The sequence below is a fragment of the Amphiura filiformis genome, chromosome 16, assembly GCF_039555335.1.
Source record: "Amphiura filiformis chromosome 16, Afil_fr2py, whole genome shotgun sequence".
Taxonomy (NCBI): domain Eukaryota; kingdom Metazoa; phylum Echinodermata; class Ophiuroidea; order Amphilepidida; family Amphiuridae; genus Amphiura; species Amphiura filiformis.
Window position 1 is genome coordinate 53,186,557 of NC_092643.1, and position 12,068 is coordinate 53,198,624.

Sequence of the window (12,068 nt, forward strand, 5' to 3'; positions counted from 1 at the left end):
TTTGGGGCCAAAATTTATTGATTTTCACTGACAATTTTGAAAGTATTCAGAACATTTTCAAAATATGTTTGCCAAAGAAATAGAACAAATTAATTCTTGCCAAATGTTCCAAGCTTTTGGTGATATTTGGGTCATTTTAGCCTCTTGGAAAAGCAGTGCTAGACACTGAATGTTGTATGGAATAAATAAAGCTTAAAAAAAATATAGGCCTAATTAATGAATTAATTAACAAAAATAAAAATCCTGACCAAACTTTTCATACTTGAGAAGTCCATCCACCAGTAAAACATGAGGTTTTTTTCATCCCTAATGGTTACATGTTTGTAAAGGACACACCATTTGATACTCAGGGGGTAGGAAGTTGGAGTCGGGGAAGAAAAACTTCCTACCCCCACCCTGAGAATCTAATGGTGCGTCCCTAATGTACATATCCCATGAGTAGGGGTTCTCAGATAATGCTTGGTACACATGCCCTTTCCAGAAACCTATTCAAGATTATAAGACAGTTTGATTCTGATAACCCTTAGGAGTCATCACGGGACTAGCATGGATACCAAAACAAAATCCAATTTGCTAGCAAAGTGGTTACATTTTTGGTAACTGGATCACACACCTTTTGGAATTGGTAGTACATGCCATAGACTTTGTGTTTTGATAATTTCGATCGTGGTGCAGAACTCAAAAGTGTGATCAAGTTGGCATAGTGATAATCGGATTACACATCACTTCGCTTGACACCATTTTGAAGAGACTGTTTCCTTATATATCGGGGGAAAATATCATTTTATGTCTCAAAGCTTGCACAGATCTAGAAATCAAGTGAAGAGTGCTATTTCCCCCCCCCCCCCCAACTCAAACTAATCAGAATAAGTTACATGAATTCTTATAATGCGCAAAATATTTTCGATAATTGAAAGTGTCATTTTAGAAGTTCACAACATATTTTCCAACAAATGCTTCAAACATTTTGACCTACGTTTTTGTGAAAAGAAATGCGCACTGCAAGATGAATGTGGCAGCTTTGAGTGTGTGGCAGCTTTGAGACATACTTCTTTTAAGCCTTAATTTACATCACATGTAGGTAATTTACTCTACTTCAAAAGGGATATTTGATGGCTACAAAACATAAAAGTTTGATCTTAAAAGTGGATGGTCTATGGAAACTGAACATCCCTTGGTGAACAAGACTCATATTCAATAAGGAGTCTTGTCAAGAACCACTGCAGTCCCACCCAAACCTTTTCTAACTGACAGCCTAATGTTAATAACCCCAATAGAAACTCTCTCTGATTAATACCCAGGGGGCCACTCAAGTTCCACAGTGTACACATCCATTACCAAAGATTTTCAAAACATACCCTTTAAAAACAGGATTTGTCCGTTTGAGCAAAATACACCCCTTTACAGGAATTTAACTCGGTTGTGCAACAAATTTTCCCCCTAAACCAGTGAGATTGTACCTGAAAGATACCCTTAGGAGTATTTGTTCGTAAAGATATCACCCTTACAGGTTTATGATAAAATAAACCCTAGTACATGTTTTTGTTTATAATTTTCTAATATTTATGTTAGGGTTATGTTCCTTATGCAAAACATGCCATGGAAACTCGCTTTGTGAATAGCGAGATCATTAAAATTCGCATCTTTCTGGGCACTTGTGTATATTTTGAAACTGCAGTTGCTCCCTGTGAATTAATATAAGAGCTAAAACTGTTTGGTTGTATTATTTCTTCTTTAAACTGGGACACAATTACATGTAATCAGGTAAATACCACAATAAATCATCTGTTCATCCTTGAGGTCACCAAAAATACTGTAAAATACATGTATGGGCTTCTCACTGATACTAGTACCAAAATCTCCAATGAAGAAAAAGAGGGCCTTTAAACTGATTACAGACACATTACAAATGTATCTCAATTATCAGTTATCACTTGCTTGTTCATGTAATATGAAAAACTATCAACATTTGGTTTAAATTGGATTTGCAGAGACCAAAGGCTGTGAATGTGATACATACCCATACACCTGTGAGCATTGCTATATTGTTTCATACTGCATAGGAACAAACAAGGGATATACTCATTTTTTAGTAGATAGCTTTACTGATCATCATTGATAAAATATGCCAACATTACAAAACAGCAAAGTTGGAATTAAACTTACTGTCAATCAAACTCAGAAACAGTTTATGATTTGTCATCATATAGTTTAGTGTTTCACTTTCACACATATAAGTTCATCTTCAAAGTTAGGTTTTATGCACAAATCAATTGTAGTCCCGGGGCCGGGGATAGCGGGGACCTACCGGGATGTAATTTTGGAAACTGTTACAAACATGTTACAGTCCCGGCTTAGTCCCCGCAGGGCGGGGCACTATTTCTGTGTACATCCTGGGGTACATCCCTGGCCAAGTCCCCGCCCCTAGCCCCGGGCACCATGTTCGAAGTCCCCACGAGTGTTTCCCCCGCATACGACCCGGCACAGTTGTGAGTACTCTTCTATTACGTCCCGGGTACACTCCCGGTGTAGATCCCAGCCTGTTTCCGAGGCATTACATCCCCGTACACTCCCCACTATGTCCTCGGACTGCGGGGACACATTGAGCTGTTACATCCCCAGCCAAGTCCCGGCCCTCCAGGGGCCTGTCAATAGCGGGATTTGTGCATTAGTAACTAGAAACTTCTTTTGCTTGGGTGAAGTGTCTGTAATTCCATTTCTCCAGGCACCAGATGAATCAACCTCACTTTGGTCTGTTTTTAAACCTTATCAAAGGCTGTGGTGAGTTTAATGATCGTCACATGCCAAATAGTTGATTAATTTCTGACTTTTATTATAAATACATGTTTGTTGAAGCTCCTAAAATAAAATGGTTAATTCAAACCACGCAATACACACAGAATGCCCTTGTCAGCATGCTACACGCACAGAGGAACATGCACTGTGCTGAGTATGCTCTGTGCAATACAAAAATACACTCATTAATATGGCAATTACTTGACTATCAACAATAGCATTGATATAACTACTAATGATAATACAGAATGCCTACAAAAGGGATATATACAAGGTATAACAAAATAAGTTTACCATTAACTTTTGGTTGTTAAGTTGACCAGGTGTGTAGCCAGACATATGTGGCTGCTAAGAGGCTGTTATTTTCTTCGGGCAGGGAGGGGTCATGATTATGTTGGTGACCAGAGTCAATTTTATGAACCCCCTCCATCGTGGGCTGAACATTTTGTGGCACCCCCCCTCCCCAATTTTAGGCAGAATATTTTTATGACCACCCTTCTGCACGCATACCAGAAACAAATTTTCCCAAAAAAATCAAGAAATGTGTGCTTGATGGAAAGGTGACCACAGTACGGAAACATTTGTCGTTGTAACTAAAGATGGTGCAAAATGTGTGGTGGAGAGTGTAAATATGCATGTAGGGCAGTCCGGCACCCAAAATGTTTAATAGTCACATGCCCTTACACTCGGTTTCAGAGAAGTATGGCAGCTTGCTCAGATTGATGCGAGCACCTGTTAATGAGGGACATAATGCAGAGCTTTGTTTGTGCCAACCAACGTTTTGATGCGTAATTGGCCAATCAGATTACCGCATCTGTTGTTGTTATGATTGTCAGATGATTGAATCAGCTAATCAGAACCCTACTTCTGTGTTTACACCGTGCACACTCTCAAAATGTAAACAAGTGCTGTTCTTCTTTCACAGAAACTGTAGTAATTTTATAACCTTCCTATTTTTGGTATCTCCCTATTTTTGGTATAAAAAAAAAATTGACCCTCACTATTCTTTGGTATACAATTTTTATGACCCCAAGTATATTCATGAACCTTTCTGAAGAAAATGACAGCCCATAAATTCACAAAACAGTTGCCTTTAATGTAAAGGTCATTCAGCATGTTTAAGCCAACCTGAAGCATTCAACCTTGTTCACCTCAACCACTTATATTGTCATTATTGGAGGTCAAGCTTCACCTCAGCTTACTTTCACCTTTTGCTCACAAATGTAAAGTCAACTTTCACTTTATAAAACATGCATCAAAAAGGTTTTCCATTGTCTCACTATTCATGCGTTCAATTTGTCACCACCATCAGTTCACAATGATGCCTGATGAAAGGAAAAGCCAAGTTTAACCTTGATCATATGAATGCTTTTAATAGTTCAAGCTGCTCCTAGTAGCTAATTTGACAAATCCAAACTTAGTCATTGTAAAGCGGTATCCAAGAAGAAGAAGAAGAAGAAAGTGGTGAAGCTTGGTGTGGCTTGAGGAAAGTAGCTCCAAGTTTTGTGGGATAGCAACCCCTGTAAATGTATTCCTTATTTTTAAGATGCCGGCTTTTGTAACAGTATCCACATCCAGTTTTGAAGCAAGTGTGAAGTGTGCGTGCTGTGGACAGAACAAAAATACACAATTATTATTGACATATACCTCTGTGAAATTCCTAAAACACTATTTCCAAATCAATGTGTAAATTGTCAACAAGAAATCAAGGGCTCAGCAACACAACATCTTAACTCAAAATAGCATACCTGCCAACCCTAAGACCTCACAAATAGGGACAAATGTGAGAAAAAAATCTGAAAATAGGGACATTCCTGAATTTTCTATACCTTACTGCAGTCATATTTTTGCAAAAATAGGGACACATGGTAAAATTGCTCTCTTTTATGCTATTTGTTTCTGTACAAATGGGGACCGTCCCTCTTAAATAGGGACAGTTGGCAGGTATGAAATAACTAGTTTGAGTGTACTGTGTAAATACAAACCATGATGTACATATGATTTTGTGTCCATTAAAAGTAGGCACTGACAGCTTAATTTTCATATCATTATCAAAATCTCATTTTCACCACAAATGGAGTTAAGATACTGTGGCGCTTTAATTGGGGGGTGCCACCCCAGCCCCACCTTTCCCTGGTTCCGGAAAACTGATTTTGCTTCTAGTTATTTGTATTAACTGCAATCCACAAAATTACCAAGTGTTAATTATGGTATTTACCTATATAATTCCACGTTTTACCCCTGTCCGTATGTACACCATGCTTGCACTCATCGTGAACTTGGGATGTAATATTTTGCACACAAGAGAAAAAAGCCATATCCCAGTAAGGGCCAAAATTTATCTCAGTTTTGATAAGCATGCAACCATGGCAATCAGAGACATGCAGTGGCATAGCTAGGGGCAGGGTGACACATGCCCTGGGCGCCAGGTTTTGAAATGATGATAGATTAAAAAAGGTGTTGATGAAAATATAAACTTACTCAAATTACATAAACCAAATGAAATACCGGTACCTGTTATTAATGTTTCTTTTTGTAGTGTATCTATTGAGGTACAAGCTGTGAAAAGTTTGTATCCTTGCCCTGGGCACCACAACCCCATACATGTAGCTACGCCACTGGACATGCAACATAAAAAGAAATATATACTGGAATAACTGTTCTTACCTACAATGGCTTTCTAGTGTCAGTGGTGTGTGCCATTCATGGTCTTGTTTGATCACATCTAAACCTGTTCTGCCCCACTGTAAAAATCATCCATTCTACATAGTTTTGCAAACTATTTATGTCTTCTCCATATCCAGTATACTTGGAAACACATTGACCACTGCCATGCCTGGAGTAAGCTCTGCCATCTGGAAGTAGTAAAACAGTAAAACAATTCTGTATAATTATAACACTTACTGCCAAAATTGTGGGCTGTCATTTTCTTCGGAAGGGGGGACTCAAATATACGGGGGTCAAAAATTTTAGCCTTTTAGGGGGTAAGGTGTATTGGTAGTGGGGGTCATAAAATTTTGTTGCCGAGATAGAGGGTCGCAATTGTATTGATGCCGACTTTTTTTTTGTGTAAATGTGGGGCCCCATTTCCAAAGAAAATGACAGGCCCTAAAAGATTGAATGGAAGTTTAAAATGTTCCTCAAATTTATTTAGCTGCCAAGGTCACACAAGTAGCCCACTGTATTCACCATAATTAGTTCCCCTCCCCTAATAACCACACCTAAAGAAACTTTTGAATGACAACCGTACAACTAAATTGATCAAATGTGTGAATAAAATCACCTTCTAAACAGTGGTGGCACTAGGGGGGACATAGGGCACTTTCCCAAAATATATTTTTCTTGCCCCTCCCTCCACTTTTAACTCCAATATAATATATTCCAAACATTTTCCACTTTTTGTGGTAATTTTGTGCAAACTTTGTTGATTTTGATTTAATAGTGATTTGATTTGGATGAATTGTATATTTTAGAGCAAATTGCCTAGTTTGAAATAGTTGAAGTGCAATTTTAACAACATTTTTTATGTGATCGCCTGTCGTGATCAGCTGTGTTTACTTCTGAACATCCATTGCTTTACACTGTGTCATGCTTCATCAATTACTAACTAGTAGATTTTGATTGCCTTGAGTAACTTGCAATGGATCGCTATTATCATAATGGTAATTTTTTTCCAGGATTTCATTTGGCTGTTCCATCCCCAAGGTTCTAATTCTGTAAAGGTTCATCCCTCAGAGGGTCCCTCCTTTCCTCAAGCACTGTTTGAAAAGACCGAAAACTACTAACAATGCTAATTTTACATCCCCCCCATCAATTCATGAAAATGTTATTCTCTCAGTCGATGTTGTTCCATCCAGTGCTCTACCCCATTTCTCAGTCTGTCAAAAGGGACACCTTGTGAAATCCCTATTGGTTTGTACAGGGCCTTTCAGTTCAATTTTCTCCATGTAAAAAGCTCCAATTTGCTTAAATTCCTTTTGTAATTAGGAATTTATTCCCCTGATATTAGAAATGAAACTGTTTGAATTGTTTTACCAAGAGGTACTAGTTATTTTGTGACATGTTTTGTGATTCCCCCCATTGAGTACAACATAGTTATCCATGTCCAACTTAGTCCCGGAACTTAGTTTCGTCAGCACAGACTGTATTATCATACTGAATTTTTTTTTTATAGAATACCGATACTCTACTAGTCTTCACTAAATCACTAGTTGGACTATAAGCAGTCATGAAACACGTAGCGGAAGAGCATCGGGAAATTGCTGTAATTATTAATAATTAATTTATATTATTGTAATAATGTTATCATTAAAAATAATCAAATAATTCATGTATACAATAACCAAATCTTTGGGTTTGTTTTAAAGGAGGATTTCGTGATCTAGCATCCTCTTTTTATGACATTTTTCAGTAGATATCCACGAAAAAAGCTTATTTCCAAAATTTCAGTTGATTCCGATTTTGCGTTTGCGAGTTATCCATGATTATGTGTATTACACTGCTCCATAGACAATGCGTTGTAATTTCGTTCTGGTGCACCAGAACGAAATTCAAATTTGGCGATATTTTTGCTAAACGAATTAATCTGCAAGAAATATTTGGTACATAAACATTATGTAGCCAGAGGTATCCAGTGGTGTTTTTTGGGAAAAGTGGGGGGATGAGGCTGTGGATCACGAAATGCCCTTTAATTCTAGTAATTAACACATTTTTAAATTATTTTTTGTACGCACAAAACCCCAATTTTTCCCAATAGGTCAAAGGACAAAGTGTCATAACAATGCAAACACTGTCCCACAATGCATTGCAAACTTCCAATGCTGATTGGGCTTATTGTAAAATGTACACAATAAATTCCCACTGTAGCACGATAGACACCCATATGATAAAGGCCCGGATCAAGGCCTGACGGTGGGATATTTCTCACTTAGATCCATTCTTTCCATTGGTTGCTTAATTGGCGATATTTAGCTGTTCCATCTCACCCCTCGGACACGAAGGGGACGATGACCTTAGGCTTTCTAATCAATAGGGAAATCACAAAACAATACATGCCATAATTTATTAGATAAATACGGTACCTATTGACAATTAACGTTTGATTTCTTGCAGGGGGATTTCTTATAAGCAAATTGGTATTTTCTGTGAAAATTGACTTGAACTCGAGCTTGAACTGAAAAGCCCTGTACAAACCAATACGCTACTTACATGTACATGGTTCGGCCATGCACTATGTGCGGGGATAGCCTCGAACTGGCAGCTTACATGAATGGGAATTAAACCAGAGTTTCCCCTTGTTTTCCCGAATTTCTCCATTCAGTGATTTGCTCATCCGGACGATCGTAAAACAATCTTAATTCAGATTTTGGTACCTTTGTTAATTGTCATAGATAAAAATTTAAACATAGCCTGCGAGTGGTTCAGCCGAAAGCCATGTATTTTAAGACAATATATACATTTTACACGGATCTGTAATTCTAAATTATAGCGACATGTATTTGAATGGGGCTTCCACAGCCTTCCAGCAATGCTGTTTTCTTCATTTTTGCCAAATTTGTCATTTCAAAATACCACATGATAAGGGGTTGGCATTCTTCGGAAGGGGGCCCAAATATGTCGGTGACCAGAGTCAATTTTTTGATGACCCAGGCAGGCGCGTAGCAAGCTGGGGGACAGGGTGGACGAAGTCCATGGGCCCAGATGATTCAGGAGCCCCGAGCACAAAAGGGAAAAATTAAATAAGGGCTGATAATAGAGATATGGGCTAGATGGGCCCGGAGCCAGGGCCAGGGCCCCCAGAAGTTGGGGGCCCCAAAATTGCCCTATGCATCTTTCTTTTAACCCCAATAACAGCATGTTTTTTGGTAAAAATAGGGCAAAATTGTAAAAAATTGCGCGCTTCGCGCGCATTAAAATAGCAAAATTCATGTTGATCTGGGGCTAAAATAGTCTAAAATTGAATTGAACAAAATATGTTAGTCCCCTTAGTCCCCCTTTAGTTTAACCAAAACTTGGCAATTGACTTGAGTGCACATGCCTTTCTCGGCAGGTGAGTTCGGGGCCTCCAAATTTTGGCCTGGTCCAGGGCCCCCATAAGTTAAAAGGTTAAAAGGGCCCCGTACTGCTCCTTGTCCATGGGCCCCTGATGCTTTTGCTACGCCCAATATGACCCCCCTATCGCGGGCAAATTTTTTTAATGACCCCCCCTATCGCGGGTCAAAATTTTTTATGACCCCCACCTTCCAACTACACAGACTCAAGAAAAATTATTTGTCGCTGGAACTATGACACGGAGAAAGTGTGCGGAGCCCGTTCCAAAGAAAATGCCAGCCCCTAATTTGAATGACTTATCCTTGACTTTTAAGCAATTTATAAATCATTTTCATTTTGTAAACGCTGGGATCACTGAATGGGTCTTTAACAACATTTCCTCTCCTGGTTCAACAAAAAAAATGTGTGTTCCCCCTCAAGATCCCAAAAAATTTTGGGTACCTCGATCCTCAAAATGACCATCCCCCCTGTCGTAAATAACGATCGCTCCCTATAAGTACTGTAGGTATGAGAGGCAAACCTAAAACACATTTGCTTGTCAGCCAAATTCGCCTAGACCAGGGCCCAAACACAATAGATATTTACTTAGAAATGTAAAAGAACAGCTAGGTCAAGGAAACCTACATAAATATGTTGTCTATACTTCACTTGACCCAAATGATTTTTATGGTGATGAGACACTCACACATGTAATTTTAGAGGGATTTTGATAGCAGTTCCACATAGAAAAGCTGCTATCATCATGAGACTAAGATCTAGAAACACCACAGAAATGCTGTTTTGTTAGCTGAATCCCCAGCTGAATCTTTTTGATGAAAGTCAATCTTTGACAATATGTAACTTTGCTACGGAAAGTGCTATGACAAAAGGTTTCAGTTTTGGCTTTCTTTACTCAATGGCTTTAATTTGATATATAAAATGATGCAGTTTGATGGCAAATTTTTAATTCACCTTTCATACCTACTACATCATACATGTATAATTAGCATGCTATGATGCTATAACTACATGTACTATAAGTTATAGGTATGCTAGGTGAATTCAAATTTGCCATCAAACTGCATCATCTATACCGGGATTTTATTAAAGCCCTTGAGTAAACAAAGCCAAAACTGAAACCCTTTTTTCATAGCACTTTCCGTAAAATTACATCTTGTCAAAGATGACTTTCATCAAAAAATTCAGCTAGCAAAATCCCCATAACGGCATTTCGGGGTGTTTCTAGATCTTAGTCATGGAAATCCTAATATGCTGGTTTCATACTACCCTGCCGCTTGCCGCTGAGCGGCGTGGCGCACGCGCATTGCAGACAAACGGACACAATAAAGGCTTGTCATTGGTTGAAACGTCCTGCCGCTTGCCGCTGCGGCAAGCGGCAGGAAAAACTATGCTGGAGGCTTTAGTCTTATTTATAGCAGCTTTTTTAATGGAACTGCTATCAAAATCCTCTAAAATTCCATGTGCGATTGTCTTATCACCATAAAAAATCATATATTTGGGTCAAGTGAAGTATAGAAAACATATTTATGTAGGTTTCCTTCTTCGGCCAGTTGTTTTAAATTTCTATGTAAATTTGCATTGACATTTTCGGCGAATTTGGCTGACTAGCAAATGTGTTAACTAAGGTTTGCCTGGGGCCGGGCTGGGATACCTACTATATTAAGCTTAACTGAAAACACGTCACACTTTGATATTTGTAGCCCGGATTTGTAGAAGTACTTACTTCAAAAGGATATAGGCCTAGCTGCTAAAGACGCCTCTTTCTTTCTCCGTGATCGAAAAGTAATATTGGTGGATGAATTTCACTAGAATTTAGACAGAATAGCCGATGATGCTTTACGGGTATCAGTACGTACAGCCACAGCACAGCCCGAGAAAAAAAGATAGAGAAGCGACACTTGTACAATTAACGTGCAGACGGCCTATACCGATGTGAGGACAGAAAATGTGACTCTCGTGCTAGTCTCGGGCGCGGGCCAGACTGTATGCGGTATGAACAACCATATAATTAACTGGTTGTGTAAGAGACTAGCACGAGAGTCACATTTTTCTGTCCTCCGGAGTGTCGCGGTCCTGGCACAGCTGAATTTTTGCTTATAGTCTCCACATCAGCGACAAGCAGAGGGAGCGTAACCAAACTGGTTGCAGAGGAGACTATGTATAGAAAGCCAATGGTGCCATAAATTTCGTTTTTAATTGAAAGAGATGAAATTCCCCTCAAATTCGCATTTCAAAAAGGAAATTTATAATTTTATCTGGCTAACTTATAGTTTATGATCCACTTAAACAAAATAAGGCAAAAAATTTTTTTGGAAAAATTATTGGAGGGGTCTTGGACCTAGCCCATTCTACTTCCCTTAAGGGTATGTTCATTCAGTCTCCAGCAACAAGCGAGTACTTACAGTACAATAGGGTAAATCTGGTATGCAGGAGTAACTTTGGCAGAATGCAAATTCCAAATATGCATTTATCCCACCAAACAACTTCGAGTATCTTTTTGTAAGGTAAAACATTTTTATCTCTAGAGGGTCGGAAACATATTGATGGCACATGCATGAGGCATAGTAGAGTGTATAGAGAGGGAGCAATTTTCAACTTCCAATAAAATTATGCACATTAGTTATGCCACCAAACAATTTCGAGTATTTTAGGTAACGTCAAACGTCTTTATTTCAAGAGGGTTGGAAATGTATAGATGGCACGTGCATGAGGCATAATAGAGTTCAAAGAGAGGGAGCTAATTATCGATAAAAGACTAGCATCGTACAATAAAATTGATGAATATCAGTGATGTTGTGTGGATTTACTTTTGTAATAATGCTGTTTAGCCTTGTAAGACTAACCTTATACGTGATGTGTTTCATGATGTGTGTATTATTAAGGTCGATGCCTTTAGCCAGTGAAATTCTAACTCCTCCAAGGTGATTCTGTATGTGTGGGTGAATCTTTTCAAAATGAAGCCATTGGTCTCCTAGTGTACTGACGCGGTGCAGAGGCATATCTTAAGCTGTGGAAAAAAGCGTCAGTGCTTTTTTCTCTTCTAAAGCTCACAAAACACAGCATTCTAAGAAGAAGAATGTGTCATTACCGCTTGTCCTTCTTCCATTTGGTTTATTGAGTCCGCTCTATTTAGATATCAATTTCATGATTTGTAAGAGCAGTATACAAGTTTTCATAATATATTTCACTAGCTCGGCACAAATTTTTCAGCCTTTCGACAA

The 12,068-nt window shown here is 38.6% G+C and overlaps 1 long non-coding RNA gene across 1 annotated transcript; it reads right to left on the bottom strand.

Moving 5' to 3' along the window:
- Positions 1–375: 375 nt before the first annotated feature.
- Positions 376–10,739, bottom strand: LOC140136187 (uncharacterized). The gene is made up of 3 exons (XR_011856624.1): positions 10,571–10,739; positions 5,464–5,651; positions 376–4,401 (listed from the first exon to the last, which is right to left on the bottom strand). It is a non-coding gene; the product is annotated as an uncharacterized lncRNA (long non-coding RNA).
- Between the last annotated feature and the right edge of the window lie 1,329 nt (positions 10,740–12,068).